The following is a 26,948-nucleotide window of genomic DNA, read 5'->3' as shown; positions in this document are numbered from 1 at the left end:
GTAGCTATCTACACAGCAGAAAGTTGAAGGAAGAACACTCTCCCTTTGACTTCCCTTACTCCTCGTGAAATGAGGGTTACAGAAGTCAGAGTAAGAAGTCCTCCAGACTGACATTATTTTGAAATAAAGGCTTTTAGTGTAGACTCACACTAACAAAATAATGCTGCTGTGTAGATGTACACTATCTGGTATTGTTGCATATAGGCTGTAGCTTATAGCCATTCATCTCCCTCCACAGTGGGCTTAGGCTGAGTGTCTGAGACACAGTCAGTAATACTCCTATTCCTTTTCACCTTGACTGTTGTCTGGTATCAGATTCTTTGGCATTCTTTACAACTGGGCAGGAGACTATTTTGGTTATGACTAGACATAACTGAGTCTCAGCCTAGGAGTTTCACTGTAATGTCTACTGTGCAGGGTCTTTCATGTTTTTGATTTTTAGCACAGTCTGAGAGAGGCCTTGGAAATGGGGCTCGCTCTCTCTGCTTTCCTGACCCCTTATGTTGCACATTTTCTTACCCTTCTAAGGCAGGGATCTTTGCCAATCCAAGTAGCATTATGAAGTATTCTGGACAATCATATTCTCCAGCAGCTACCCCACCTCCTTGTCATATGCCATGGGAGGCTGATCCAGCAAACCCATTCTTTTTCCACATGGGGGCAACTGTTTTAGTCTGTAACTTAAAAAAAATTAAACAGTGAGTGGTTCTGTAGCACCTTACGGGGTTAGCCTGTGATATACCCACAGCCCTGAATAGGGTTTAGCACAGAGCCAGTTGGTTGAGGGCAGCTATGGGAGAGATTGTGGTTGGTGTGCAGAGAGAGATGCGAGTTCTTCACTATCCATGAGAATGGGGTTGACCTGTTTCCATCAGTGCTCCTGTTCTATGAGCCTGGGACCACAGGAGATCTTGCTGTGGAACTGCTTTGTTCTTAGGTAGCCTTGTTTGGGCAGTTTGTTTGCTGGGGAGAAGAAGGCAGGAGTAGGCTCTGCACAGAAGGAAGGTTTGTGTGAGTGCAGTGGCATAGCCCTCCGCTGATAAAGAGAAATGAACCAGCCTTGATGGTGCTGCCATGAATTTTTTTCGGGATGGAAATTGGAAATAATTGCATCCTTTTTTCTCTTTTTCTGGACCACTGAAACTATTCACTCACTCATATTATGTATCCAGTTTCTAGGACAACCGTCTAGATAGTATGAAAACGGACATTATTTCTACATGTAGGTAAAGACACAGTTCTGTGTCTGCAGCAAGTCATGGATGTGGAATTACATAGTAATCTCTTGCCTGTTGGGTGTTGAATATAGATGTAAGAAATGAAAGCACATCTCAAGGGAAAGAAATGCATTTTAAATATGCTCCTCTTTAGTATTTTCCCACATGTACAGAGATGAGACCTTAACCGACTAATCGCTGAGTAACAATATAATCATGTCTTCTCCTTCTTGAACCTCCAATAGATCCCCCCCCCCCCCACACACACACACATACACACATAAGCAACAGGAAGCCAACCCGATATGCCTGGCACGCCTGACTTAACAGAAGTTTGAAAGCACAAAGATTATACATCAGACTCCTAAAAGAATACAACCCAGGGTCCTTATCTCACACCTGGACTGCTGCTCTCTCCTGCTTTCTGGCCTCCCCAACACCCAACTCTGTTCCCTGAAATAATTAACCTTAATTGCCAAACAGACATGGGCTCAATGTGACTGAAATGTGAACATATGAAGGAATTTTTTTGTTTCATAATTTTTACAGTAATTCCTCCTAAGCACCTTAAGACATAGTTTAATAATGAAGTTGAACTCCTCAGTAATGTAAATTACTCACCAGATATGCCATGTGGCAAAGAGTTGCTTTCTTCTAACATTAAAGAAGGAGCTTCATTAAAATAAGGAAAACAATTTTACCCCTAAAGCTACTCTACATTTCCCTCTGCTTCACAATAGTACTTCTGCCTACTCTCTTCCTGATACATTTTTAAAGGAACACTCTCACAAGTTAGAAGCTGTGTCCCAGTAAATCTCAAAGGACTCTAACTTTCACCAATTTGGAATTCATCAGTAGTAAAAAAGAAGCATCCACTTAGGGCCAGCCTACACACAGTTTTTTGTATCACTCTGATGGTGTATTTGTTGAGAAATTCTCACATTTACAGGGGTAAGCTTTACCAGAATATATTCCTTTAAATCAGTCTTGAGAGTTATTCTGCTTTAATCAGTTTAGCAACTTAGTTAGAAATATAACTAAAATGGTACATCTCCCAAGTGTTGATGCAGTTACACCAGTATGAAGGTGCCTGTCAGTGTAAAGCAGTGCTCTCCAACCTTTTTACACCCAAGATCACTTTTTAAATGACAGACCAAGCCAAGATCTACCGCCCCGCCCCTTCCTTGAAGCCCCGCCCTCTCTATTCTCCTCCTCTCCATCACTTGCTATCCCCAATCCTTATACTGCTGCTTTTTTTTTTTAATGTTCTGTAGGAAGAGGTTTTTCCAACATTTGGCCTGTCTACACTGGACCAAATGTCAGAAAAAAAACCCTTCTTTTGGAAGCCACCTTATTCCTTGTGGAAAGAGGAATATAGGGGTGACCAAAAGAGCCTGTTTGCTCTTCCACTAAAAAAGCGGAAGAACAAACATAACCCTGGATGCAGAAGAGTTTTTCTGGGATATCTCCAGAATCCTGAAAAACTCCTGCAGTCTAGCTGGACCCTTGCTGTGTTGAGACAGGATGTGTAGGCTCTGGGGTGGGAATGAGGGATTTGGGTGTGGGAAGGGGTGAGAGGTGCAAGCTCTGGGAGGAAATCTGGATGCAGGAGGAGGTGGAGAAGGGGACACTGGCTTGGGGAGGAGGCTCCAGGCTGGGCAGTGTTGGGATACTAAGCAAGCCACAGGCTTGTGGATGTGAGGGTGCAGGAATTTGGGTTGGGGTATATGAGGGGCGGAGGGCATGAGGTTCCAGTATTTGATAGGCTCAGATCTAGGGTCTGGGGAAGGGGGAATGCAGGAGTGGTTGTGGCCAGATGGGGGCTTGGCCCCAATTGGGGGTTTGTTGGCCAGGCTTCATTTTTAAATAGAATACTATGTTAAACACAAAAAGTTTCTGCATTGTCTTTATTTATGAGAATGGCAAGGAACCTGCCTTGAGTCAGGTGTCACTGACCCATAGAAAAGTCATTTGGGAGCAGGGGACACAGTACTGGGGAGGAGTGCTAGTGGGTTCTAGAGCAGGGAACAGGATGCCAGTGGGGGCAGGGGAGAGGGGGCAGGATGCCAGGACAGGTTTCTGCAGCAGGGGACAGAGTGCTGGGGGGGACAGGTTTCTGCAGAGGGGAGCAGGGGAACAGGTTTCTGTAGCAGGAGACAGGGTGCCAGAAGGAACTGGTTTCTGCAGGGGGAGCAGGGTGCCGGGGGACAAGTTTCTGCAGGGGGGACAGGTTTCTGCAGTGGGGTCGGGGGGCAAGGGACAGGGAACAGGGGGCCAGGAGGGCAGGGGACAAGTTTGGGGCAGAGGAGAGGGAAGATGATTGGGGGCAGGGAGTTCCCTACACCAGCCACAGAGGGAAGCCTCTGACCTGCGCTCTCTCCGGACTGACCGCAGGGCAGCCGGGCTGGAGCGAAGAAAAGCAGCTGCCCAGCCAGCTGGCCATGGTGCTCAGCCAGGGTGCCACCAAGCTCCACGTGGGCAGGCTCAGAGGGGAAACCGCCCAATCAGCTGGAGCGCGGTTCAGCCTCCTCTGGGCTGAACGCCACAGCCAGCAGGCCAGGCAGCTTCTCCTCTGCGCCAACCCATGTGGAGCGTGGTGCACCCTGGCTGAGTGCCAAGGCCAGCTTGCTGGGCAGCTGCTTTTCTTCCCTCCAGCCCGGCTGCCCTGCGCTCAGCCCAGGGAGGCTGCGCCTAGCTCCAGCTGTGAAAGCCACAGTCAGCTGGCTGGGATGTTTCAGCCCTCCCAACCTCCCAGCTCCCACCATTCCTCGCAGCTACTCACCTGTGTTGTTTCTCAGTGAGTAGCTGCTCCTCAAATGAGGAAATCTAATGTAAATGTACTGCGTAGTTCAGAGAGGGCTCAAGAGCTACTCTTAGAGCCCCTGAGATCTACTGGTAGCTCACGATCTACTCGTTGGTGACCACGGCTGTAAAGTTTATCACTGTCAATGAGTTAGCAAACAACTAATGTAAAAACTATGCAGCTAAGCTTTAATTATACATCAAAGATGTATAATTAATTTAAGAGAGAGTGTAGATGGAAAAGGGTTGTGGTCATTCAAAACAAGGTGTTCCAGGAACGTTGAGGGGAAAGATGGTACAAGCAACTGAATAGTATCCAACAGGATAAAGTAACTCTTCTTCTCCCCACACACTTTTAAATGTATTGATGACAACACCATGGGAGACATCCCTAATGCTCCTGGCAGAATAAAGATGATACCATGTGAGATTCTAAATTTGTGTGGGAGGAACTGTTGGATCAAGCAGCATTTCAACATGGTGATTTATGTTTTAAACACAAAATACCCTTTTATAAAACTTACATACTGTATGTTTAATATCATTATATGAATCATATTTTAAAGGATCTATGTTTATATATAGATTTATACGTTAACTTTATCAGCTTTAGCCTGGATTTTATCCACTAATTGTCTTCATAGGCTGGAAAAACATACCTGTGTTATATATTGTGCATCAAGTTTATAAATACATATTGTGTTGTTGATCTATTGTACAAGCTATGTGGTTCAATAGAATTTTTTTCAATAATATCTATTTATATTTTAAGTATTATGAAGATTTCAGATTAGTAATATTTAAAATATATTCTAATAGTCCTACAATATTTGTAACCTTATTTGATATCTACTAAAATTTTATGTGGTTTCCCCATATTGGACCAATAAGCAAATTATTCCCACTTTGGTCCTCAAACAGTTAATAAACTGAGGCTGGTCCAAACTTTTATTCCAGTAGCCTTAAGTTTATCTAACAATGAATATAAGCCACAGTGTAAGTTTTCTCAATTTTAGATTCACATTCACCCCTTTTCACACTGTTACAATTGTATGCACTGAACTCACGGACGGAGCATTACTTTATTCAGCTGCTTTGCCAATCTGCAGAATATCACAATGTGAATGTCTGACATATTATTTTTTACCCTTACTACTCTGTGACCTCACTTCATGGCACTGAGAGTCCCATAGCAATGAATGTGGAAAACCAAGTAGGAAGTCATTAACAGTCACTATCATCGTGAAATGCATTAGATACTGTAAGCACATCTGAAGTTACTAAGTCAAATTCTTAGCTGGTGAAAGTCAGAATAGCTTTATAGAAGTCAAGATAGCTATGTTAACTTACAATAGCTAAGGATCTGGCCCAAATGGACTATAGCATCAGAGGAAATTGACTATTTTTCATACCAACTACTGAGTGATAAAAAGACTTTACTGTACAGTATAATACCTGTAGTCTAATTTACTCCTAAAATTTAGGGCAACTTAGCTATATTGCTCAGGGGTGTGTGAAAAATTAATACTCCTCAGAGACATAGTTAAGCTGACCTAAACCCCAGTGTACACAGTGCAAGGGGACAGAAGAACTGAAGAGGTGAATTTATATAGCAATGGAAGAACCCATTCTGTAGTTCTAGCAAGAGCTTATGCTGTAGTGTTTCTAGTGTAGACATACCTTGTGTTAGGCCCTTTGGGTGTTCTTTTATAGACATTTAAATTTTTCCAGCTTATTATTCACTCTTACACTAGTGATCTGTTTTACATTGTCTTGGCTTCTCAAGTATATTTCTTCTCCTTGACTGCTCAATGAGGGACCTTCCAGATGTTCAGGAAAAAGAAGGCACTGAGAGACGCTCTTCAGTACCACATTCCTTCTTGCTTAGTGTTTTTGGTGCTCAAGGATAGGGATGGGGCAAATCCTTTTTGAATTTGGGAAGAGATTATAGTGTTGGGAACGCTGCACTCTGACTCAGCAGCTCTTCTGTCTTCTGCACTTGGTTGGAGTGGTTTGAATTTCCCACCAGTGTGAGTTTTGGCAGCTGTGTGTAATAATCATTAATAGCAAAGCTTATTAGATGTTAGGAAATGGTATAAGTTTAATTTTCAGTATGATATGAATAGACAAAGGATATTGAGCTCACAAGATAAAGTCTGCAAGCTGAATACATCAAGTGTAGGTGTAGAAGGGTTTATCCTTTATGGCTCATCCCCTTGCTTCTTCCCCAGCAGTATGTGCAACTATACATCCAGCTCCATACAGATACCCATGTACTGTGCTTGGGTCAATGGTGTGGAGTTCCCCCACTGCCTTTTTCTACACTCCTCATCACTAAAGCCCTGCAGGGAGATTTGTGAATGGTCCAGTGATGTAGAGGAGGATGCCATAGGGGATAGGATGAGACAGAAAGAGACATTTGTATCCCACTCATTGAAGTAGAAGAGACAGGAGCGATGTGCCCCAGATGTGTTATATTTATCTATAATATAGTCAGTGCAGAAGAAATCAGAGAAATATGACCCTTTCCCCCACAGATCTCACATTCAGCTGAATCCATGCAGTGTTGCCAGTTCTCATAAGATGTGATACTTTTCATGAAGCTCCAGCTCCTTTAGTTATTTGAGAATCTTAGCTTTCATTTAAAGTAAAAAAAGGGGAAATTTTAATCCTCTTTGCTGAAGAGGAAAGCTTGCAAGTGCTTCAAAAATGAAGGACAGTTAAAAACAACCCAAAATATTTTTCAACCTTAAGATTCTAAAGAGCCTTGGGTCTCAATTTTCCAGCCTTTGGGGGCTGATAAAACTTATACTGGTAAAAGGATCTGCTTAGGCAGAACCAAAGACAGGATCATGGCCCATTTTACATGATCTATTTCTGACTCAGAAACACTCAGCACAAGTCAGCCTTAATATAGAACACTCTTAAAACAAACAAACAAGCAAGTAGAACCATATGGCTTTCTTTGCTAAAGCGTCATTGAAATGTTTCATGAAACATTTTTCTGTGTGATTTGGAAGAGGACAAAATGTTTATTTGCCATGAATACAATATGATTTTAATAGTAAGATTTTTTTAAAATTCATGCTGCTGTATTTAATTTCTGGTTTCCAATGTTCTTCAGAACTACTCATGCTGAGTTTGCAATCACAGTAATACAAATTGTTTTTTTGTTTTAGGAACAGTAAAATGTCACAAGATGGCACATAGAAAGATTTTAATTTTACGGTATTTCCTGAAATGCACACTGCATGGGCTAGCTCAAGTAAATACACTGATCTTCTGTTCCACTATTGACTTGATGTGTTTGTATGCAATACAGCTAAGAAAGACATAGATTATTATTCTGACTCTATTAGATTTGTTTTCTGAGATTTAAAAGAAAGCGGAAAGGTACTACAAGTAATGCAGTACTGACTGTACATACAAAGTTCTGTTACTCAAGCACCAGTGTGGAAAGGATGCTTTTCTACAATAATGCTGAGAATGAAAGACAGCTTGAAGTAGAGCTGTATTGTTCTCTTCATTGTACCTTCACTCTGTTTTGTAGTGTATTTTTCATCATTATTATGTATTTATTAATTATTTCCTTATTCTGAAAGGAAATAACTAAGGGTATGTCTACACTACCCTGCTAGTTCGAACTAGGAGGATAATGTATGCATACCGCACTTGCTAATGAAGCCCGGGATTTGAATTTCCCGGGCTTCATTAGCATAAGCGGGGAGCCGCCATTTTTAAATCCCCGCTGCTTCGAACCCCGTGTAGCGCGGCTACACGGGGCTCGAACTAGGTAGTTCGGACTAGGGTCCTATTCCGAACTACCGTTACTCCTCGTGAAACGAGGTGTACCGGTAGTTCGGAATAGGCACCCTAGTCCGAACTACCTAGTTCGAGCCCCGTGTAGCCGCGCTACACGGGGTTCGAAGCAGCGGGGATTTAAAAATGGCGGCTCCCCGCTTATGCTAATGAAGCCCGGGAAATTCAAATCCCGGGCTTCATTAGCAAGTGCGGTATGCATACATTACCCTCCTAGTTCGAACTAGGAGGGTAGTGTAGACATACCCTAAGAGTGCTTAACACTGCTTCTATTGGAATCAAAAGGGTTTTGCTCTGGATTTCAGTGGGACCAAGCTCAGGCCTTCACTTCAATCTTTATTAATCTTTATTGTTAACACTGTAACACTCTAATATGTCATGTGTAGAACTGAGCTGTAGTTAAGGTGATCAGATGCCCAATTATTATCAGTATCATCCTGATATTAGATGCTTTGTTTTATACATATAAATTATACTCTCCCTCCCCTCCTGAAAAAAAAAAGCATCCCAATTTTTCATAACTGCTATCTGCTCACTCAAGGTGTAGTATATGTCTTAATTATTTTAAGATCCTGGCTAAATTCATCCCTGATTAATGAAAAAGAAGAGTAACCCTCTTCCTATGTGAACAAGTGGTTGGAGTGAAATTGGGATATAAATGCAATTTTCATATGTCATCTTAATACTGTTAATATCACAGACTTAAATGAGCTCAGTTTCATGCCTATCATCTAGAAGACATTCATTAATTCCAGGGTCCTAGCATGACAAGTTGTCATTCCTAATCAAGTTCAGCATGGAAACCTCAGAGCTCAAGAAAAGCAAGGTGACTGTCTTGCTAGAAAAATCCTTTGGGGTGTGAGTGTGATTATCAACCTTTGAAGGGCAGCCTAGCTCCTCAGAGAATCTAGTAGAATATCATGCTTAGGGCCTTACTAAACTTCTTGAGGAATTAGCACAGACGTGCCTTTGCAACCTACATAGCCGATGTAAACATCTTTCTAAGAGTTGATCAGAGCTTTCAAATCACAACATGACAAGGTATCTTAGTGCCGTTCTTGACAGAGAGCGACAGCTTCATGTTATCTGATTATTCTGCTGAAGATATTATTTGACAAGCACAAATAATAGAGTCTGTTACCAAGGCAGAGCTTGGAAGCTATCCTGTTAGTAAGTTTTATGAGGTATCTTCAGGCTACTTAAAGTTTTGTAAGGTATTTAATCTGGGAGTGGAGGACAAGCAGGGAAGAGGTAGCAACAATATAAACAAGAGCTTTCAATGCACTTTTATGGACATTATCTTGGGGAAGCAACAGAAGGTGTAGATGCACCTGGCAGGACTATGATCCTTACTGATGTTGTAGTATCTATTAACATTAAGGAGCTAGGTAAAGGCCAACATTTTCAAAAATCAATCAGAGCAGTTTGGTGTTCAGCACTTTTCGAAAAACAGGCTATATAGATGTTTATATATGGATTTAGGTGCCTACTATTAGGTTTGAAAATCTTTGGCAGAAATTCTGGAAAGTTAATAGAGGTATATGGCATTGCTTCTTTTTACATTAAGAAGCTTTACTGTGATTACTAATACAGAATTAGAGAAAGGTAGAATCATGTGGGTCTGTATTCTTCATTGTCATTGTGTGAGTTTTTTGAGGGGAAGGGCCTGCAACCAATGGAATTACAAAGTATATAGATCAGTGAAAAAATGGCCTACAAATCAGATCTGCCAAACAACAGTAATGTGCTCCCGAGATGTCCCAACACTCATCACCAGATTGTATTTTCTGCTGTTTGTATTTGGAGATACATGGAGATTCCGTGGAAGAGAAATCTTACTTCCATGTACTAAACCGATATATTAGACTATTTTTAAAGATTAAAGCTAGTTGGCAACATGTTTTCTTGCCCAGCCACTTAAACATTCACAAGCTAGCTTCCACCATTCTGTTATTCTTCTCCAAGCTCAAACTTCAACTTTCTATAGTTTTCTTCAGTAAGAGCCACTGCTGATTTATTACATGTAAAATCCAGCATATGGGAGTTTTTTTAGTTGCTATAATCTCGATTATGGACCAACAATTTCTAGAGAAAATTAGTATCAGAGAAATACTTTTCTACTACCAATGAAAATTTGAACAGCTAAATCTAGTTCTTCAAATTAGCATAGTGTTCAGTGAACCAATGAAGTTTAATGAAAACTATAAAAGAATGCCAGAAGTGAGAGAGAGAGAGTTTTCAAATAATTAGATTTCCTTAGTGTGTATATATAACCTTACATTCATCTTTGGGGTCTAAATAGGATGTTTTTCATTTTTGGGGTATTTTTTGGCAGGGGGTGATCTTCCTCACCATTAGACACACAACTGCATGGAAAACAGTTGGTGCACAATCTTGGAAACATACTACTTAATAGATACTTTGTGTAGTATTGATTTTCCTTTATCTCTTTCAAACAACTGCAATGTACTAAAGAGTTTTCCATTTCATAGGCTTGTTTGCTATAATACTTAAGCAGATTACTCATATAACCAGCGTACTACATCAGTTCACCACATATAATCATGCATAGAAGATTTGTCTGACTGTATTTCTTAATCAAATTGAGCATCTTTCTCTGCCTTTACATTGACTTTCCACAAGAAATACTCTGTATCAAGTTAAGAAAGTGTCCCACAGGTCAAAAAGAATCTACTGTGGTTTAGATGATTTTTGAAAACTACATGAAAGATACATTAAGGAAAATAGTCTTCAATAGACTTAGAAAGAGCTAAGCAAATGTTATGTCCTTCAAGTGACCTTTTTTTTTTTTTTTTTTTTTTTAAAGCTTATGGGGAATGGGTAGATAGAGGAAGCTCTTCCAAAAGAGTTTTGAAATTGACACTTTATTCAAAACTGAATTTAAAACAGAGGAACACAAGCTGCATATGCAATGAATTATCACGTTAACATTTTGGAATAGGTTACTAGAGAAGATCATATGACTGTACAAAGACAAAATAGAGTAATTGGCCTAAGTAACCACTTGATGTCATCCTGGAGCTACAAAATTCAGCTATAAGGCATTTTTAAAACCTTGTCTCTTAAAGAAAATGATTTAGACATAACTAGTCCAGATAATTTGACACATTTTTATTCTTAAGGGTTTTTCTTCAGTTCTCTACAAAACTTCTCTAGATTTTTTTTTCCTAGGGTCATGCATCAACTGTTTAAAGAACAATTCTGACAGAATAGTTAAGTTGGTCTTTCTTCTTCATTGACTAAAAGAGAGAGCTGCAAATCTGGCAAGAAATTGTGCCCCATCCCTGATGTAACTGCTTTACTTTCCATGGAGTTACATTGAGATTTATTTGACTCAGTCTTTCTCAAAATCATGCATGAAAACAAATGGGAAGATTTTTTTACGAGTTTTACTATTAGTTTTACTTGTAAGATCATTCATCTGAGTTATGCTGACTTTGTATTTTTTTTTCTGCCAATATCAAAACTTTACACTGACTCATAAATGGGAATTTAACTCTATCTTTCTGTAGTTCTTAAGAAAGCAGAATAAGATTCCCTCTGTTCTAGACATTTGTGTCAGCAGAAGTTTAAATTTTGCTGACAGGTACTTACTAAAAGAAAATATACCCTGGCCTCTACTTCAGAGCACGGTTCACTCATTGTGAATCAGTCTGAAAAGAGATTGAAATGTGACTGATCCAATTCTAAAAGAAAAAAAGGAACTTTTTAGGTCAATCCTGATTCTGTAACACTGAACAACTATGCATAGCTGAGGAAAAATGAGTTTAATTCAGGTCTAAAAGTGGGATACTTTTTGTCATTCATTATCAGGTGTTAATGAGCTAAAGGGCATCAAGGCATACCTGTGAAGCGTTTTCTGAGGCCTTTATCAATGGGTGGGTTCCATGTTTCAATCTACAATGCCTTTTTTAGAAAGGAGAGCCACATTTTTTGCACCAATATGTCCTGGGTCGGGCTGTTTCTGTGGAGCCAAGTGTGTTCCATAAGAAATGGCTGCTTCCTGACAGGATGGCTAACCATACTCAGAATTTGTGTATTTAAAGGCACATACATCCCCAAAAAAGAGAAAGACACATGCATAGTTGCAGCACTTCAGGCAAGGCCCTGACCTGGCCCTGGGGCTGTGGGCTAGCACTGAGCAGCTCCTTGTCTAACCCAGCCCTGCCCCTGCAAAGGCAGATGTGCCTGCTGGCTCCTACACAGTCAGTGTCTCTCCTTCTGTGCACCCCAGCCTCTGAAAGACTAAGTCTCTGCTGTAGTGGTCTGAGTGACATTTCCTTGAGCAGCAGGGAAAGGTGTCAGAACACTGATACTCCCAGTAGCGGGCACAGAAGACTGTTAGACTCTGTCACATGTTCAAGAGATTTTTTTTAGATTATGGGGCACCGTCTCCTCAGAAACATTTGGGGGTGAGATGCGTGGATAGCAACACCAGGAAGCTCAGCCAGCACTGCAGAGTGGGAGTCAAGGAAGGACTGTCCCCTCGACCCCCGATTCACATCCGTAGGCTACTCAGCCTGTGGTCAGTGTCTGATTTCTGCTTCTGGCAGCCTCCAGCACTGGCTCCACCCACTGAGACCATCGCACACTGTTTTCCCCAGCCTGAAAATCTGAGGAAGATGGGTATTGGTCTTCCCTAAGGGTGCAGCCTGCATTAAAGTTGTGTTAAGACTATGAGTAGGCTGTCAAGCATACTTTTGCATGTGTCTATTTTTGTTTGTTTGTGTGTGTGTGCATGTGGGGGAGCACAACCAAAGAGTGTAACTCAAAGGAGGAGACTCAGCTCAAAGACTGTGTCTACATTGGCATGATTTTGTACAAAAGCAGCTGCTTTTGCCCAAAAACTTGCTGCCTGTCTACACTGGCGGGGAGTTCTTGCGTAAGAACACTGACGTTCTAATGTGTGAAATCAGTGCTTCTTGTGCAAGAACTATGATGCTCCCACTCAGGAATAAGCCCTTTTGCGCAACTGTTTTGCGCAAGAGGACAGTGTAGACAGGCAACATGAATTTCTTGCACAAGAAAGCCCGATGGTTAAAATGGCCATCGGAGCTCTCTTGCGCAAGAGAGCATCTACACTGGCCTGGATGCTCTTGCGCAAAAGCACATCTTTTGCGCAAAGTCACATACCAGTGTAGATGCTCTCTTGTGCAAATACTCTAATGCAAAAACTCTTGCGTTAAAGAGTATTTGGCAAAATCTTGCCAATGTAGACTTAGCCAAAAAGTTTGAAAACCACTAATATAATTTCCCCTGCCCAGAATAGTTACACCATTCAACCCCTTCTGCAGATGCAATTATGCTGATACAAAGGTGTCTTATACGGGGGGGGGGGGGGGGGGAGGAAGGTGGAGTGCTTTAGCTGTGTCAGTGCAGTTGAAGCAACCCTATTTATGTCTGTAGACAAGTCCTAAAAAGTAGATGGTGGAGGGCAAGGAAAGCTCAGCCGAACAGAAAGGTGTGTTCACCACCTGTGATTTTACAAAGAGCCTTCTGTTAATATGTGGGTGTGTGTATGATGTTTTTATCAAACTCATCCATGATCCAAAGCCATGCAGGAGAAAGACAACACCAATGCAATTCTGTGCAAAATATCCAACTCAAAACTGTGGAATGAAAATGAATCCGGAATAAATTCCTTTAGAGCAAAGGGAGTTTAACATTTACTTAATGGCATGGCTTAAGCTCTAGTAGAAGAGTCAAATGTTTTATTTGATCATTCTCTACTTTCTTTTGTGAAGAAAATGTGATTTCAAGAATTTCGTCTCTTGTGTCAAACTTCACAGGGACTAGATTGATGAAACTTGAAGGAACCTTCAATGTGCCAAGGACTAAGACTTGGCATTAAATATAGATGGTACAAAAATGCTGTCATTTCTCTTTACTCTTTGGGTGACTTCGAGCTTGGTCTAGTTAAAACCTCAGGCTCCTTTCCATTGCCTTGACTTCCCCTGGACTCTTAGTTTTCCCTCCTTGATCTGTTCCACTGGGCCAGCCTCCTGTTGCTACTTCTTTTTGATCCTGACTCCCACTTCTCACAGGCCCACATCATTACTATGCAATTGTCAATAGTTTCCCACAGTATGTCCATGAAATTGGGAAATATTTGCTGTGAAAAATACTTTCCCTTGGTGGCTGTAGATTTCTGTATCTGCAATATATTTACAACAAACTGTAAGGTTGGGCTGTTCTGTTATCTGAAACTTTCACAGATTCTCTCTTGCATAAAAACTGTAAAAAAAAAAGTGCATATACAGAGCATATAAATTAAGAAGAGAATTCAAGGATTTTGTATGTACTTGGTCATTCTCCCAAGTATGCTGAGAGGCCCATTGTAAAGCACTGTCATTTGTATTTCTGGCTTTATGCAAAAATTTCCCAAAGCGCGTATGATCCCAGGGGTGTCTCACAGCTGCTCATGAAAGATAGAGCTGAGACTGAAGGAGTCCACAGAAGGGTACAGAAAATGGTTAGTGGTCTGGCAGAATATCCATAGGAACAAGGAGTGATTGAAAAGACTGGGATAATTTAGTGTGGAAAGTGAATTAGAGGGATTTGATTGAGGTGAGAAGATTATGAAAGGCTTAGTACAAACTGCTTAGTATTTTCCTTTTAACCCTATCTTAAAATAGAAACTAAGGGGACAAGGTGAAATTGAAGCACATGACATTTTTAACAAATAAAGGGATTTTTCCCCTCAGAGTATTTGTGGCATTTCTTGCTGCAAGAGGTCACTGAGACAACTAAGTCTGTGGTTGGCTTTAAAATCTCTGCTCTATCCCTTCCTCCCCACAAATAGCAGTGAACAAATTAGTTAGGTGACATTATAGCATTTTAATTGTCTTCTGAAGAAATATGTATTGATTGCTAGCTGGGAAGAAAACACTGGCTTGGAGCTACAATGTGTCTGATCCAGTGCTGAAACATTTATGATCTTATGTTTTGTTCTAAAAGAGGCTAATCTCCACTTCTGGAATCAAGGGATCCGCTGGAATTGAAGCTCGTTGTTGAGATTCATGACCTGAAGAGGCACCAGTTAATTCTTCCCTTCTTTCTCTTAGGTAGTTTTAAGAACATTATTGAGATAGCCAAATATAGCTAAAGAAACAAGGATCGCTTATATGAGCAAGGAAAGGTATAAAGTATAAGAAAAGTGAAATTAAGGGCAAGCTTTTTAGAAACTGGCTTCTCTTTTTCTGCACCTTCAGTTATTTACGGTCAGAATGACTTGCTTGAATGCCTAAATGGTGCTGAATATGCACAAAAGTACTTCAACAACAGTCATTGCTGACACGCGTTGCCAATATAGCTTTTGGTTTCTGTAATCAGGCCCTCGGGACAGGTAGTTGACAGAAGATTATTTACATCCTTTTCTGATCTGGCTTCATGGTCAAAAGAACATATATTAGGGGGCCCTTGCCCATTATGTGTCTTTATTACAGGGTTGTGGACAATAGACACATAGGAAACATCTAATGGCCATGGACAAGAACCAGTTTTCAGTGAAAAAAGTGACAAATGTCCTTTCAGAGGAGATTTTGCAGTGAATCTTTCTTATTAAATGTGAAATCAGTGAAATAGACTCTTAGGCTATGTCTACACTGCCCTCTCTTGTGCAAAAATATGCAAATGAGGCGGTGTGGAATATCGTCATGCCTCATTTGCATAATTAATGAGGCTCTGTTTTTGCATAAGAAGCTTTTACGCAAGAGCCGTTCTTTCTGAAAAAAACTGGAAGCACGGCCCTTGTGCAAGAGGGGGATTTTGCACAAAAGCCTCTTGTACAAATATTGAGCCTAATTAATTATGCAAATGAGGTGTGGCGATATATCACACTTCACCTCATTTGTATATTTTTTTGCACAAGACATAGCCTTTTTTTAGACATAGCCTTTGCGTATTTTTTCATCATATGGGTTTGTTCAGAAGATACACACAATCCATGTTTACCCTGACTAGAGATGAAAACAACAGCAAAATTACAGACAAAGAATTCCAATTGCAGAAAATCCAGATAACTTTTCACTGGTTTTATATTTGTTGAGAGGGAGAGACAGAGAGGTGTCCTTAACTTAAATTAGCTAATTTGAAGTAATATCCTTGTGAAGACAGTTTGTAGTTTTCTCAAAAATTAATCGGTTGACATCAAACTTAGAGAGAATCAACCTGCTAACTCATGAAAACTACAAACTGCTTTATCTTCATTGGATTTTGCTGTGAGTTAGTTAATTCATTAATTAACTTGAGTTAAGAACACAACTTTTTTGTATACAGCAAAGACAAGGCCACTGTAATAAGAAAAGCTGCATTTAGCCTAATCCTAGGTGTCTCTCTTGCAATCATCCCCCTTGGTTGTTCCTCTACACTCTGGCATGAGGACGTCCATACTTCAGAGTCACATGCTTAGGCGTGTGCACAGGGTATGCTGGGTGTGCCCAGGCACACCCTAATGTCTCAGGCCGGCTAGTGGCTGCTGGAGGAGGAGACGGATTTGTGACGGAGCGCCGCAAACTCTCACTTTAAATTCCCCGCGGCAATCTACACACCCGTGGAATGAGGTGTACCGGTAGTTCGGCATAGGAAGCCTAATCCGAACTACCTAGTCCGTGCCGCGTGTAGCCGCGGGCATGGAGTCCAAACTAGCGGACATTTAAAAATGGCGGTGCCCGGCAAGATGCAAATGAAGCCCAGGAAATTCAAATCCCGGGCTTCATTTGCAACTTTGGTTGCCTACATTAACCACCCTAGTTCGAAGTAGGGTGGCAGTGTAGACATACCGTCAATTATGCAGCTGGAATCAAAGTATCTCAAATCAGGTTTTCATGTGGTCTACACAGTGGAAGGTTGATGGGAGCACACACTCCCATCAACTTCCCTTACTCCTTGTGAGGAGCAGGACTAGTGGCACCAGCAGGGAGCCCTCTCAGTTTGAATTAGTGGGTCTTCATTAGACCTGTTAATTCAAACCCCAGAAGATCCACTGAGGCAGTGGCGATTATTTTCTGTGGTGTAGACAAGCCCTCGGTGTTTTAGATGAGGACTTGACAGTTTGTCTACATAGAGAAATCAATCCAGAATAAGCTTGGGTGTGAATTATGATGCAATAGCTATTCTGGAAGAGCTCCCTGTAGATACTTTTATTCTGCCCAGATACGGAGCTTATGTGGAATAGCTATTATGCTATAAATTCACACTGTAGCGTATTCTGGAATAACTTCCCCACACAGAATTACTATTCTGGTCAGTCTCCTTATGTAGACAAACCCTGACTCCAGTAGGGTTGACTCCAGCACTCCACTAGAACGAGAAGCATAAGGGACGTTGCTAGGAGAGTTTCTTCCATTGACGCCCCACTGTGGAGACCCCACGGCAACTCCATCGATGGTACATCAAATCCAGCTACTCTTTTTATGTAGCTGGAATTGTGTCCCTTAGGTTGATAGTGCCCTCTAGTATAGATTGACTCATAGAAAGACCTAAGTGACTTGTCTGATGTCAGACAGGAAGTCAGCCAACATTCCAACTACCTGAAGTGCTTCCAATATTCCTACTAGTGGAAGAGATGAACTGATGTTAGCCATTGCTATACAATGGCAACACAGACAAAATGGGAAATGACTGTCTAGGGTGGAGACGTGTGGGAAGAGATCTGGGGGGTTACAGTGGCTCACAAACTAAATATGAGTCAATCACATAAAACTATTAAAACAAAAGGGGAAGCATTATTCTGAGATGTATTAGGAGGAGTGGGGTAGGCAAGATACAAGATGTAACTCTTCCATTCTACTTTGCTCTGATTAGGCTTCAGCTGGAGTTTTGTGTTCAGTTCTGGGCACCACATTTCAAGAAAGATGTGGACAAATTGGAGAAAGTCCAGAAAAGAGCAACAAAAGCAATTAGAGGTCTAGAGAACATGGTCTAAGGGGAAACATTGAAAAAAATAGGTTTGATTAATGTGGAGAACAGAAAACTGAGGGAGGACATGATAAAAGTTTTCATGTTCATAAGAGTTTGTTATAAGGGAGAGAGAGAAAAATTGTTCTCTTTAACCTCTGGAAATAGGACAAGAAGCAATAGGCTTAAATTGCAGCAAGGGTAGTTTGGTTGGACATTAGGGAAAAAAAATCCTATGGGGGTTGTTAAGCACTGGAATAAATTGCCTAAGAGGTTCAGGAATCTCATTGGAGATTTTTAAGAGCAGGGTTGACAAATACCTGTCAAGAAATGTCTAGAGCAGAGGTGGCCAATCTGCGGCTCTCGAGCTGCATGCAGGACTTTGCTTATAGAAATGTGGCTCTCCTTAGGGTTACCATATGTCCGGTTTTTCCTGGATATGTCTTTGTTTTCCCATGTTAAATTGCAATCCATCCCATTTTTTTAAAACACAAAAAATGTCTGGAATTCGGGGAGAGGACACCTGCCTTCAAGGGAACATTCGACTGTCTTTCAGAGCAGTGTGCCTGGACAGTTCACGGCTGCTCTGTGCACACGCTCCAGCGCCTGGAGGGAAAAATGCATGGAGTTGAGGCCTGGGGGGGGATGCCTTAGGGTTATAGATATATAAAAATAAATATATCGTATATGGCTCTTTGCACTACTATCCACAGCTATTTTGGCTCTTAGTCTCTAAGGGTATGTCTACACTACAAAGTTAATTCGAACTAACAGACATTAGTTCGAATTAACTTTGATAGGCGCTACACTAGTGCTCCGCTAGTTCAAACTTAATTCGAACTAGCGGAGTGCTTAATTCGAACTAGGTAAACCACATTTTACGAGGACTAACCCCCTTAATTCGAACTAGTGGGAGACTAGCCTTCCCCAGCTTTCCCTGGTGGCCACTCTGGCCAACACCAGGGAAACTCGTCTGCCCCCCTCCCAGCCCCAGACCCCTTAAAGGGGCATGGGTTGGCTACGGTGCCCGTGCCAGGTGCAAGCCTGCCAGCACCCAGCTAGAAGACCCTGTGCTTGACACGGCTCGAGCCAGCCACCCGATGCCCCCCAGCCCTCCCCCTCTTCCCGGGACCAGGTTGGCAGCTCCTGGGAGCTTGCCCGGGACTGCAAGAGGCGGGCACCCGCCTGGTCTAGTGCGGACATCGTGGACCTCATCCATGACCTCCGCACTAGGCACAGGAAAGTGGCCGTCTAGGGCAGGAGAGCTGCCAGCCTGGCCACCCAGGAGCAGGTGTGCATGAAAATCAAGGTGGTCCACAGAGACCCACTACCCAGAGCCCTGAGCTTACAATGGCCGTCCTGGGTCAGACCAAAGGTCCATCTAGCCCAGTAGCCTGTCTGCCGACAGCGGCCAACCCTAGGGACCCTGGAGGGGATGGACCGAAGACAGTGACCAAGCCATTTGTCTCGTGCCATCCCTCTCCAGCCTTCCACAAACTTTGGGCAGGGACACACTCCTACCCCCTGGCTAATACCACTCCATGGACCCAACCTCCATCACTTTATCTCACTTCTCTTTAAATTCTGTTCCAGTTCTAGCCTTCACAGCCTCCTGCAGCAAGGAGTTCCACAGGTTGACTCTTTGCTTTGTGAAGAACAACTTTCTGTTACTAGTTTGAAGCCTGCTACCCATTCCTTTCCTTTGGTGTCCTTTAGTCCTTCTATTATGGGAACTAATGAAGAACTTTTCTTGATGCACCCTCTCCACCCCACTCATGCTTTTACAGACCTCTATCCTATCCCCCCTCAGTCTCCTCTTTTCTAAACTGAAAAGTCCCAGTCTCTTTAGCCTCTCTTCATATGGGACCTGTCCCAAACTCCTGATCATTTTAGTTGCCCTCCCCTCTCCCACCCTCTCTCTTCCCCTCTCCCACCTCCTTTTCCCAGTCTCCCCGAGTTTTTTTCAATAAAGAGAGATTCTATTTTGACCACATGTTTTCTTTATTTTGTACATCAGGAAGGGGGGCTAGGGAAGGGTAAGTGGAAGGAGGTGAGGGAGGAATGGGGCACGAGCCCCCGATGGGAAGGACCGGGCTGGCTCTGCGGGCTTCTGGGGGTGGAAGCTCTCCTGCAGCCCCCCCAATATCCCCCTCTCCCCAGATGGCAGCCTGCGGCAAGTGCAGCCGGTCTGATGGCCGAGTGCTGTGATGTGCCCAGTGTGGGTACTCCGGGCAATCCAAGCCAGGACTGCTTTGCAAGCGGGGCACCCCTGAGACCTGTCTGTCCAGGTTGGGGGTCGGGTCCCTTTAAGCACAGCCCTTGGCTAGCCTGAGACAGCAGCTCCACGCTCTAAGTCCTCATCTGATGCCCTGCCGGCACTGCTTCCGGCCATCCTTAACCCCAGTTCAGGGTCCACTTAATGTGGACATGCTAGTTCGAATTAGCAAAACGCTAATTCGAACTAGTGTTTTAGTCTGGATGCGTTCGTTCGAATTAGCTTAGTTCGAATTAACTAATTAGTTCAAATTAGCGCTGTAGTGTAGACATACCCTAACTGGTTGGCCACCCTTGGTCTAGCGATAACACTTAATCCTGCCTTGAGTGCAGGAAACTGGACTAGAAGACCTCTTGATATCCCTTCCAGTTCTATGATTGTGGAAATTTTTTTTGTTAGTGTAAGAAGGGCTTAAGCTTAATCCTTTCTATGAAGAGTTTCATACCATACAAAATATCTAATGCAGGCATGTCCAAAGTCCGGCCCGCGGGCCAATTGCGGCCCGTGTTCTGGTTTAATACGGCCCCACAGGTAATTTGGCAATATCTATCTTTTATGGCCCCCAACGAATCCATATGTATTGAGATGAATACATTGTAAAATCTCAGTTAATGTCAGTTGGTCTAAATCAGTTATAAATATATTTGGACACAACATGTATACTTGGTGTTATGTTCCTGTTCATATTTTTTGAACTTAAAAGTTGACAGACAACCTTTATTACCAATAATATGTAATGTACTTTACAATGTTCCTGACATATATTTCAGCTTCCTGGATTTTTTTTTCATCTGGCCTTCAGATATGAAAGGCAGAGTGATTTAACACCTGTTTAGATTTGTCATCCATGTGACGAAATGAAAAGTATGCCGTTTGCAATAAACTTTGCATAAAATAGTTAATTTGCATTTAATTTTAATGGTTCAAAGAATGTCAGGCAAAATGGTCGGCCCTCACGCTTGTTCACTTCATCAAATCTGGCCCTCTTTGAAAAAAGTTTGGGCACCCCTGATCTAATGTATATAAATACTTATATAAAAATTCACTGGATATGTTTCATTGCTACTGTTGCCATGGCAGCAAAATTATTTAAAAGTTTTAAAATATGTTTTAATTCATCAAATGAAAGAAAAAAGAGACTGGGTACATTTAAATTTAGTTAATTTAAGCTTTTGGATGAGTTAAAATAGTTAACATTTATACTTAGTTCCTCATTAATACACATTTGAAATAAGATAAGAATTCCTTAGGTTCTACAAAAGGCAAATGAAAGCAGAAAAATGACAAATTGATATATGAGAAGCAATATATGAGATGTGACTGATAAATTATCTTCTCATATTTTAATGAGTTTCAGTTAAAGAAGTTGGCAATATGATGATTTATTGAGATTTTAATAAAGTAAATTGAAAATTGAAAGGTGATCTGAATGAAAGAATTCTTATGAAGAGTTTGAAACATTTAGAGGAACACATATATACAGTGAAAAACACGCATGCATTTGAAATAAATATATTGGAAAAGCCTCTAAAGGTACATAGAGTAGAATCTCTCTATTCATCTGAATACAGATCACTATTCTTAAGACTTCCCCTATCGGGGGAGGAGGGGGTGGGGAAGAAGCACTCCTGGTACACACTTGTAATTCCAGATGTAATTTCAGAGTCCCTTCTTCCAACTCCATGGGTTAAATATTAAAAGGCTAGACTCGGTAAATGCACACACAAACATTTTCACATGTATTTTTAAGTACTGACACTTACAGGCAAAGGTAATAGAGTTTACATGCACAAATCAATTTGAACAAATTGGATTTTCAAGATTAAGACCCACTTTGCATTTGCAATATAGCTAAATTGTTCAAACCCGGATATTTTCCAAGTATAACAATGTTGGAGTATAATATTGTGTCATCTTCAATAAAGGAGGAAGCAATTTTCTTTTCCTGCATTTTAGGATAGTGACTTTACAGAAAATGAGAGTTATTACCATAGCAGTATAGGCATTTGTAAAGAGAATACAATTGCAGCAGTATTTGTTTGGACTAGTTGTGTGTAACTGAGACATATTTTTAGAGACAAAGAATCTGTATCATATATTTTAATATGCCTGAAAATTACTCTAATTTGATCAGCTCCAAAAGGTAAACAAGACTGTGGTTCATTATTGTGATATTCATAGTGGTATTTCTTATGATAAGGCGGCACATTGATATCCCTGTGTTACTGGTGAATCTCTGAAAACAATGATGTTACTCAGCATATGTTAGGTATTGCATCATGTAATAGAATGTCCAAACAGTCTTCTACACCTTTTTGTCCTACTACAGTGATGAGGAGAGCCTCTCAGTTTAACAAAATATGTCCAATTCAACTGCTTCTGAAGAGGGTTACTGAATAAATAGTTGGTCTATGATCCTGAAGTCTCAAAGGAGGATTCTGCTCCCTCTCTTCTGCAAAAAGGTTTGGAAAATTATCCTGTCTTTCATCAATGACCTGGGTACAGTGAATGAGGCATGGATGAACTGAAATACATCTTTCATGGGAGAGGGAAAGGATTAGAAGCCATCAGTATGCTATAATATATTGATCAGTGTGCTACATTTTCCAAGTGAAAAGAGGAAATCTCTAAAGTTAGGATTGCTTAGTAGGTGCCCTAGTACCAGTCTTTGGCTCTGGATAGACAAGCAAGTACACAAGATTCCACAAATTCTTGCTTCTCAGGACTTTTTGTTTTAAAAACCAACAGTTCCTCCATGTGAATTGAGTTTGCATTTATTAGTGAAAGATCTTTAATGAAAGCAATACTGACATCATTTCCATTGACATCAGACCTATTAAAAAGAAGCTGTCTTCTGGGAATAATGATTGAGAGTGTTTAGCAAGAAAATGCACATGTACTGAATTTATGAGAGATTAGTAATTTGGTGCTTAATGTAAAATTGGTGCAACATTGCAAGCTATTTTCTTATGGGCATAACCACTTTGTACATAATTATGAGGAAATATTCCCTGGTGAATGAATAGCAAAATACAATGATCTTGCAGAACCATTAAAGTTTTTAAGGCACTACTTGCCATAAGTGCTCTTAAAAACAAAAAGTGAAAAATGTGGCGTTTTCTGTTATACAGAATGTCCCATCAGCCTTCTTTAACAATGGTGTTTTTCAACTTAAAAAATGTAAGGATAAAATCAGAAGAACGTCACTACATGTTATCAACAAAATAATTTATGCCAAACACTGCAAATAATGGCCTAAAACAAAATTTCTGAACATCTGATGGCTCTGGATCGGGCCTTACACACTTACATTCCTCCAGCGTGCTTGGGCAAATGCCATTTGATCCCACTGGCTTGTTGTTGTTTAGTTTATCACTTTGTTGCATCACTTCCTGGATACTTGTTCAGTCCCAGGCAGTTCCTCATCTTCTGAACTGAAAAGAGTAGATCCGTGATAAATGTCCCAACACTCTCTTTGGTGAAGACTGATGCAGTATTGCCAGCTCTTGTGTTTGAGTGCAAGTCTCAAGATAATTAGTCTTAAAGTGCTAGTTGCTGGAACTGGTGAACACATGAGAGTCTCCACTTATGTATCTGCTTTAAATGAAATGAATAATCTCATCATTACAGAAGAAAGTGTGAAAATATAACTTGAGTGTAACCAGACAGATTTAAAAACAAGAAGCCAAATAAAAAGACCCAAATGTAGTTCTCTATTTTTTAAAAAAATCTTTGTTTAAAACCAATCAATCATATGATTCTTTGGGGCTTGACTCACAATTTGTTCACTATCTGGAGTAGTAGAAGAACTCTGTGTAAGCTTGTCTCTTTAACCAACCGAAGTTGGTCCAATAAAAGATATCCTTATCCACCTTGTCTTTGTAATATCCTGGGACCTACATGTCTACACCACTACAATATACCTATGAATGTAGCTAGATTAATACTCACATGGAATCCACTAAAAGAAAGCCTGTGTGTGTATGCATTAATTTGGAATCAGCTGCTAGTAATATCAAAGGAGGCAAAATTGAATTGTGATCACTGGCCTAAATCTTCAGGGCTTCTATTCTGTTTTAGTGGAACTTCTACAAGTGAGGGGAAGAGTTCAGTCCCTGAGGAATCACACATACAGGGTCTTCCTTGCACTTAAGTGGCAGAAACTGGGGAAGAACTGAAAGGTGATAGTGGTAGCCCTCACAAAACCATGTCCCCAAACCCCCTGAACTCAGTGGAGGCCCCGCTACTGGTATAAGAAAACAAAGGAGCTAAATCGCCCATAACAACATGAATGAAACTTGCCTCCATAATCAGCGTTACAGTTGCAGAAAATAAACAGAAATACTTTTCTAGTCTCCTCCATAAGGGTAGGGGAAAGTCCTGGTGCCAGGTTTCCAGGATTTGAAAGTGGAATGGTCAGGATCTTTGGAGCATACAACCTCTACCATATTCTATACTGTTTATTGTTGAACGTTTTCTTATTTCTGCAGCGAGAAGAAATTCCTGGCCAGCCCCTTTCCATTTTCATATGCTAGGAGAAACACCTGTGATGGGGCGTCTAAGTTTCTCCCTCCCCCAAATACACCCACTCCCCTCATTCCATTTTTTTTCCTCGGTGGGAGGGAGGTGGGAACTCTGCCTTAGGCTTTGGCCCACAGTACACTTGGGATGTCGATGTGTATCTGAATCAAGCTTGAGTATCAGCACTAGGGTTTTATTTTATGGTCTTTATTTCAGCACAGTATTTTAGTCCTTAAACTATGTCAGTTACATATTCTCCCAAAGAATGTTACATATTTTCCCAAAGAATTTCCTAGCTACAAGACATCTAGGACGATACTAAGGGGAAGTAATCTCTACCATTACAACATAAGGGATGCTAAAAGAGCAATGGACGATCACAACACTGTCGTAGTCACTGTGTTAACCCTATTCTTTCTCTAGTTTGGTTTTATTCTACACAATGTAAACAGTGTTGGTGCAGGCCCATGCATTTGGGGCAAGACAATCTAGACCTACAGGAAGATTTTCATTTTTGGTCTTAGGACACAACTGTAGTATAGCGGCAGATTTGGTATGGTCAGAATGTAACACAGTGGTTTCCGGCATGTGTGACAAGATATTCCCAGCCAATTACGAGAGAATTCTAGGCTACAGTGTGCTGCCCCACCTCCGCCCACTCCATCAGTGGTTTTTGGCACTAATGTAAGTGGCTACAGGTGGCCTTTTCAGAATGATAAATTGGATTACCATATACAGGAGATAAAAGACTGTGTGTGTGTGTGTGTGTGTGTGTGTGTGTGTCTGTCTGTCTGTTGTCAGGGAGAACTTTGGTGTCCAATTAATATACTGACCAGAGATTGGCTAAAACTGAATGCAGATTGGCTCAGGCAGGTGATGTGAAGGATGTGTCATTTCCCTAGGCCATCTGAATGAGAAAGAGGAGTGGCTTCTCCAGACCAGCCTAGGGTGCAATGTGATCAATGACCAAAGGCTTGAGTTGAGGATATCTGGAGTCAACTATGGTAAGGGCTGTTACTTTAGGATGTTAAGACTGTCCCTCAAATTGTGACACTCTTGAATTCCCCAGTGGTAATCATAACCCATATCTTTGGGAATTTGTATTACTATTAGGATTACCATAATGTGCTACATATTGGGCAACCTAAGTAAGCGGTCTGCTGCCTGCAGCTAGTTCAATCTGAGTGCTGCAGGGGGAGATTAACAGAATCTGACTGTTCACTGTCTTGCTATCTAGCTCAGTTGGCTCATAGCCCAAGGACCAAGGTTAACATTTTTAATGTTAATATTTAAAGCCCCAAATGGGTTGCACCCCAAGGGTCCCTCTGCGCTTCTAATGACCTGTGTTCTATCCCAGCCTCTGAGGTTGGAGGCAAAGACAGCTTTTTGACCTGAAGGCTTTTAGTGAGGGAGAAAGCAGAGGTGGTACATTTGCCTGTGGAGTTCTAGGTCTGTGGGAATGCCTTCCTTCCAGTCAGAGCTGAGACCACTTATAAATTGGTATATAAAAGGGCTATACAGCAGCATTCAGAAACATGTGAGCGCCCTGCACTATAATCGTTTTGTTTAACTGTTTCTAGAGATGTTGTGATGAAAGTTGCACACAAACTGATTGTGTGGATCCTCCTGCTGCTCACTAAAAGTTTCCTATTGTGCAGTGATGTCATCATCCTGTTTCACAGACAGTTAATGCGCAACATACTGGGACAAACTCGAATTTAGGGTCCCATTGGTGCACTTTTGTGCAGCATGTAGACAAGCCCTTGTGTCAGGCAAAACACCAATTACATTACATTCTGTAACAAAAAACAGCACTATGTAGCACTTTAAAGACTAACAAGATGGTTTATTAGGTGATGAGCTTTCGTGGGCCAGACCCACTTCCTCAGATCAAATAGTGGAAGAAAATAGTCACAACCATATACCATATTTTCCGGTGTATAAGGCTACTGGGCGTATAAGATGACCCCCTAATTTTTTAGTTAGGTTTTCGTCTTATACCCCAGCGCCCCTCCGCCTCCCCGGCTTTGCTCCCGGTGTCCCTGGTCTGCTGGAGACGGTCCCCAGCAGACCAGAGGCCAAAGCCTCAGAAGCGCGGCACCCCGCCGCCGCTTCGGCTTTGCTCCCGGTGCCTCTGGTCTGCTGGGGACCATCTCCAGCAGACCAGGGACACCGGGAGCAAAGCCTCTGAGGACGCCCCAGCAGCGGGACAGCCCCGGCGCGCCTGGGCTGCCACACCGCCGGAGCCCCTCCGCGGCTTTGCAAAGCCTTGGGGGAAGCCGGCGGCAGGGCATCCCAGGCGTGCCTGGGCTGCCCCACCGCCTGTATACCCGGCGTATAAGATGACCCCCGATTTTTGGGAGATGTTTTTTAGCATCAAAAGTCGTCTTATACGC

This window comes from Pelodiscus sinensis, chromosome 8 (assembly GCF_052426305.1).
Source record: "Pelodiscus sinensis isolate ZL-2025 chromosome 8, ASM5242630v1, whole genome shotgun sequence".
Taxonomy (NCBI): domain Eukaryota; kingdom Metazoa; phylum Chordata; order Testudines; family Trionychidae; genus Pelodiscus; species Pelodiscus sinensis.
The sequence above is the reverse complement of the archived record's forward strand: the minus strand, read 5'-3'. Positions refer to the sequence as shown.